The sequence below is a fragment of the Triturus cristatus genome, chromosome 11 (assembly GCF_964204655.1).
Source record: "Triturus cristatus chromosome 11, aTriCri1.1, whole genome shotgun sequence".
Classification (NCBI taxonomy): domain Eukaryota; kingdom Metazoa; phylum Chordata; class Amphibia; order Caudata; family Salamandridae; genus Triturus; species Triturus cristatus.
The window spans coordinates 398093726-398099725 of NC_140594.1; the positions used below are offsets into that span (position 1 = coordinate 398093726).

The 6000-nt window shown below is 48.1% G+C and overlaps 1 protein-coding gene across 1 annotated transcript in view; it reads right to left on the reverse strand.

The window, feature by feature from the left end:
* LOC146784285 (uncharacterized) overlaps window positions 1–133 on the reverse strand; it is a 53975-nt gene extending 53842 nt beyond the window's left edge. The window contains exon 1 of the mRNA XM_085635401.1: window positions 59–133. The gene's annotated coding sequence lies outside the window, so the exon portion shown is untranslated. The remainder of the gene's footprint in view (window positions 1–58) is intronic.
* Window positions 134–6000: the final 5867 nt, after the last annotated feature.

Genomic DNA, 6000 nt, shown 5'->3' on the forward strand with positions numbered 1-6000 from the left:
ACTTTTATATTCAGTTTCTAATTAGTGGCTCCCTTATATTATTATAGTCGGCACATACCTTTTTACTTTGAGCTTCCGATAAATGTTGATCTCGGGTCAGTACTGGCGTGGATGTCGCTCTATAGACCTGGAAGCATTTACTAACTCATTTAAATAGGATAAACGTCATTGTTAAGCGCGCTCATCTCATTGGTGCAGAGTCTGTTTTTTTACTCTTTTGTGTTAATCAACTAGACCGTCACTTGTAGTGTAACGTTATAGAGATGGCACATGACGCAAATTAGTCTGTCTATTACTATTAATATTGTCTTTTCGTTAGGGACCACTATTGTTGTAGACAATTGTATTTAAGAATGTACAACTTATATTAATGGAGAAAGTGAAAAAAGAAGAATATATCTGTCATTAACCTCTGTTTTGATAACTGAGGTCTATTAATCAGTGGCAGTATATATAAAGAAATAGAAAGCTAAATCGATCTAATTTGTAGTGGGTCTATATGGTAGTACTGCAAAATGCTATTTCTATAATATACTTATGTATTTTTCTGCAATTATCAAAGACTATTTCTACTTTATGTTTTATATGGACTTAATATGTATCATCATGAAATTACATTCAATATATGTTCAAATAATCGCATTTTCCCAAGGTAAATCGTTGTTCAACCCACATTTGAAGGTATTTAAAGAGAAAATCCAATAAACTTCTCTCTTTTTGCGGATATGAAATCCACCTTTCTCATCCGGTGTTGTGAGTTATTCTAATATGCGCCAACGGATGTCATCTGGCTTGTGGTTAAACTCTATATAATGTTTTACCAAAGGTGCCATAAGTTTTGATGTTCTGATGGCTGACCGATGCTCTGTTAATCTAGTTTGAACAGCTCTAGATGTCTCGCGTACGTAACCTAAATGGCACGGGCAAAGAAGGAGAAAAATAACATTCTGGGTTTTACAATTCCATAGTTCGTGTGCCTGTATGGTAAAACTGTTCAAAATCATACTCTCACCTTCTAATATATTATTGCACGATTTACATGAGGAACATCTTATTGTTCCTTTAATGGGTGTACTCCCATCTATGGTTTTTTTGTAAAAATGGAGGTCCTGTAGTATTTGAAACAAATCTAGAATGCACAATCATATCCTTGATATTTTTGTTGCGGCGATACGCGAACATAGGCTTTGCAATCTTCTTTTTTGTTCTGGATCACTATTAAGAAGGTGCCATTTCGAATTTATGATCTGTTTGACCTTTGAGTTTAAAGTAGAGTGTTTCGTGATACACACTAATTTGTTGACGTTAAAAAGATGGTCCCTGGGGGCGTGGCTAGCAGCCAACGAAGATGGCCGCAGCCTGAGAGAGCTCCGGGGCCGGTGGAGTTTCTCCCTATCTATCCTGTCTAAGATCCGTGGCCTGATCGACGATTTCCTGGAGTAACGGGGACTGGAGTGCAGCGGTGACGTTCGCTGCTGCTTTCAGCGTTCTCCGAGGTCCCGGAGAGCAGTAACGCCGAGCGTAAGGTCCGCGGCCTAGACGTAAAGTTGGAGCCGGGACCTCACGTGGTGGCGGCTGGTCAGAGAGCCTGAAACCCAGGGGTGAGCCGGGCAGCGCGGGTCATCCTGACGTGGTGGGGCCGAGTTGCCGTGGGGCCCCATATGTTCCCGGCTGACGGGCGGATGCGCCCGATTGCGACTACGCATGCAGACAAGGTTGGGCCCCGTCTGGAGTGAGGAGGGGCCCCGCCGAAAGTGAAAAGTGGACTACATGAGGGCATGTGCAGCGCGGATCAGATGCGGCCTGCAGCAGACAGGCACCTGTATTAAAAGTGAGAGTGGTGCTGGTACAGTGAACAGAGGAGCAGCTAGGTGTGATAAGTAAGCCAGTGAGGCACTGTGAGGCCAACATCCAGGATATCCGGGGGCTGCGGCTCGCTTCAACCGGCACGAACCTGAAGGAGCTAGCGGGGGTTCCTCGGACACAGTAACCTGTTCATGTTTTGCCGGCAAATCGGTGGCCCACGCGGGAAGTGTTAATGCCGCCTGGTGCTTTGTGCTGAAGCCATATTCTAGCTGGGGTTGCGGAGTGGTTGGATCCACCCCAGTTATGGTCCTGCCACCATTGTTTGCCAGAGAGTCTCCAGGAGAAGACGGACACAGCTAAGAACTATATTATCCTGCAGCTACAGGCGGTAGGGAAAGCCGAAAGGCCATGCGCATCCGGAGTGGCGCAGTCAGGCAGCGGCGACTACCTCCTGCCTAGAGACAGCCTCCTGGTCGGCGCTGGGTCCTCCTATCATGGGCGGTAAGGGCCAGCACGTACCGCAGCAAAACAAGCTGGAAAAATATGCCTACCGAGGTGATCTGACCACCGATACGGTGACACAAAAGAGTAACAATGACGGTGTTCGGTCCGAGACCTCCAAGGAAGTAACTTTACAGGATATAATGGTCATGCTGACCCAAATGCAGACCTCGATGGGAACTATATCCACGGATATCTCCCTGCTACGGGCGGACATTTCCAAAATAAGTACCCGACTGTCAGAAGTAGAGTCCACCATGGCGACACTCTCATTGGATGCAGCAGAGCTGCAGCATCAAGTTCATAAACTAGAGCAGGCCCAAAGGCAGATGGAAGCCAAACTGGACGACCAAGAAAGGCGCTCTAGGCGTAACAACGTTCGCCTAGTGGGAGTGCCAGAAAGCGTAAGAGGACCGGGCCTTGACCTATTCGTGGAAGAATTGATTAAGACCAAGCTGCAGCCCGAGGACTGTCTAATTTCTTTTCAGTGGAGCGTGCGCCCCCCAGACCTATACTAGCCCGATTTTTCAACTTCAGGGACCGCGACGCGATCCTGCAGGCGGCCCGAGTGGCACCTCCCCTTTGGGTAGACAACAGTACAGTGATGCTGTACCCAGACTACACAGCGGTGGTTGCGAAGCAAAGGAGAGACTTCACTGACGTTAAAAAGAACTGCGTAGTCGAGACCTGAAATACGCCATGCTCTTCCCGGCCAAGTTGAGAGTAGAGGCGGACGGAAAAACGTGGTTCTTCACATCCCCGCAGGAGGCCCAGGAATGGCTTGAGGGATGGAGGAAGCCTGGAGGGACCAACTGGCAAGGGCGCAGAAATAGACGGACGTCCGGGGGATCTGGTGCATCGGAGGTGCAGACCACAGCAGCAGTGGCGGAAAGGGCATCGCCACACAGGTTGGAGAACTTAGACTGTCACTGATGCTGTCAAAGATATAGACTTCTGCCTGGATTGCTGCTTGGGAAGATGGGGCCTGTGTGGATTCCTAGTGGGGGTACGGAAAAGGAGAAGACATGAACATGGCAAAGATTGAAGCGTATGGCTGCAACTCTATCAACGTAATGCCGGGACTGACAGTTATCGCATGGAGTGATCACCGACAGGCAGGCAAGATTGATCTAAGGGAGAGACCCGAAGCGGTTGGTCATAGCTCTCCCCCTACACGCAAGTACATGGTTTGGGGAACAAAGCACTCTTCTAAGTTGGGGAGGCGGGTAGTTCAAAGTCCGCTAGGCAGGGAAGCACGAAGGTGGGAATAGGGTTCAGTTTATGGGGTTAAAGTTAGGGTTTGTTTTGAAGCACGTTTCACAAATAGATCGCACTCGTCACCAGAACAAGACGAGTCCGATTCCTGGGCTTTGGTTAAACAGTATACAGTGCCTGAGAAACCATGACACTATGAACCCAGGATGACAGTAACGGCTCCACATAGCTCATGTACCCCGGAGCATAGGCTGCACCCCACGTCACAGGTGATCCCCCTGACACTGGTTACCTGGAACGTCCATGGTTTGGGGGACAAAATAAAACGAGGTTTGGTCCTGCATTGTTTAAAACGGTGTGCTCCCGCAGTGGTCTTATTGCAGGAGACGCATCTAACTGGTACCACCTGCAAAGCAATGGATCGATGGGGTTTCAAAATGGTTGCACACTAGGAGTTCACCTCCGGCTCAAGAGGGGTGGGTATTCTAATTAAAAAACGGTCTCCACTGATAGTACATCGAACGAAAACGGACAAATGTGGCCGGTTTGTGGCCATATCTGGTCAATGGGAGGGGAGGTTTATCAACATTGTGTTGGTTTACATTCCTCCGGCCCTTCAAGCTGTAACACTTCCAGCACTTGGTGAATTCTTACTAGATCTGCCAGAAGGCGAATTATTGATTGGGGGGGACTTTAATGACACCGTCGATGTAGCCATAGACCGATATCCAGCTAGAACACAAGAACGTGGGGTCTCCCCAGTAGGGGGTTTTATAGAGGCACTGGGACTCACTGACACATGGAGATACCGACACCCCGACGCGTGTCAATTCGCTATTCATTCAGGAGTCCACAATAGTCTCTCTAGGATAGATTATTTTTTTGCCTCCTCTGAGTGTCTAAGAAATGTGGCAACAGTAGAAATTAGGCCAAGGGGCATTTCGGACCACTCCCCAGTGTTATTAACATACGCAAGTAGTCGCAAGGTACGGCAGCGCATTTACCCCATATACCCTGGGTATCTGCAAGTCCCTAAAATCAAGAAGGCTATCACTACTACAACCCAGACTTACTTTCAAGAAAATGAGTCATCGGTTGGTTCTCCTACTGTTCTCTGGGAGGCGTACAAGACTGTGATCAGAGGGCAAGCCATTGCAACTATCACTGGTCACAAACATCACAAACAACAAGAACTAAATGACATAGAGCTTGGTCTGCATGAGGCAGAAGAGCAATGTGCCCATGACCCCTCCCAAGCCGCAACCCAACACCTGACCCTCAAGCAAGAATACAGGGAGTACCTTAAAGACGTGGTTAGAACATGCATGACAGCAACACAAAACAAGATTTATGAAACTGGCGATAAGGCCGGTAAACTCCTGGCATGGTTGGATAAGGGAGAGGAGGGTAAGAAGTGTATAGCTCAGCTTTGTACAGTTGATGGGCAGGTAGTTACGGACCCAGAAATAATAGCACAAATGTTAGCGAGACACTTCCAACAGGTTTATACATCGTCCTCTAATATGTCCATGGAAGAGGCGAAATCCTATATTAGAGATATTGCCATGCCCAAACTTACACCTGAGGTGGCCCTCCAACTCGAAGCTGATCTTACGGTTGCAGAACTGCAATTGGCGATCGGCTCACTGCAATCCAGGAAGGCCATGGGGCCTAATGGTCTACCGGTAGAATTATACAAAAGAACGGCAGGAACAATTACACCTTACCTGCTTAATAAGTATCGCGACAGTTTGCAAAGCGGCGAGCTTCCACTTGATCAGAGACTGACCACTATAGTGGCGATCCCAAAACCGGGAAAGCCCCCCGAGGAATGTACCTCGTATCGTCCCATATCCTTAATTAACGGGGAGGCAAAAATTCTGGTGAAACTTCTTGCGTTGCGACTCGCGCCGCACTTAGGGACACTGATACATCCAGACCAATCAGGCTTCATGCCGGGCAGAAATACAGCATTAAACTTGAGACGCCTACATGGGGTGATGGCCCGCATACCACATATACAAGAACCAGCAGTTATCCTTTCCCTGGACGCTCATATGGCGTTTGATATGGTGGAATGGCCCTTCCTCTTTGCGGTGCTTGCCCACATGGGCTTTGGTCCCAAATTTTGTGCATGGATACGTTTGTTGTATACTAACCCAATGGCGCATATGACGGCTAACGGGCACATTTCAAGGGATTTCCCAATCTCACGTGGCACATGCCAAGGCTGCCCACTGTCGCCACTCCTGTTTTCTCTAGTTCTTGAGCCATTGGCGGCATGGATTAGGTGGGTTACCACTTATTAGGGGACTTAGATGGACGGCGGATTGGGTGGATCGTATCTCACTGTACGCAGATGATGTACTACTGTATATGGCCTCCCCCAGTCGTTCAATTGAAGTGCTTCTTAACGTCTGTGAGCTTTTTGGTCGTGCATCTGGGTACACCATAAATTGGTCTAAATCAGTCCTATTT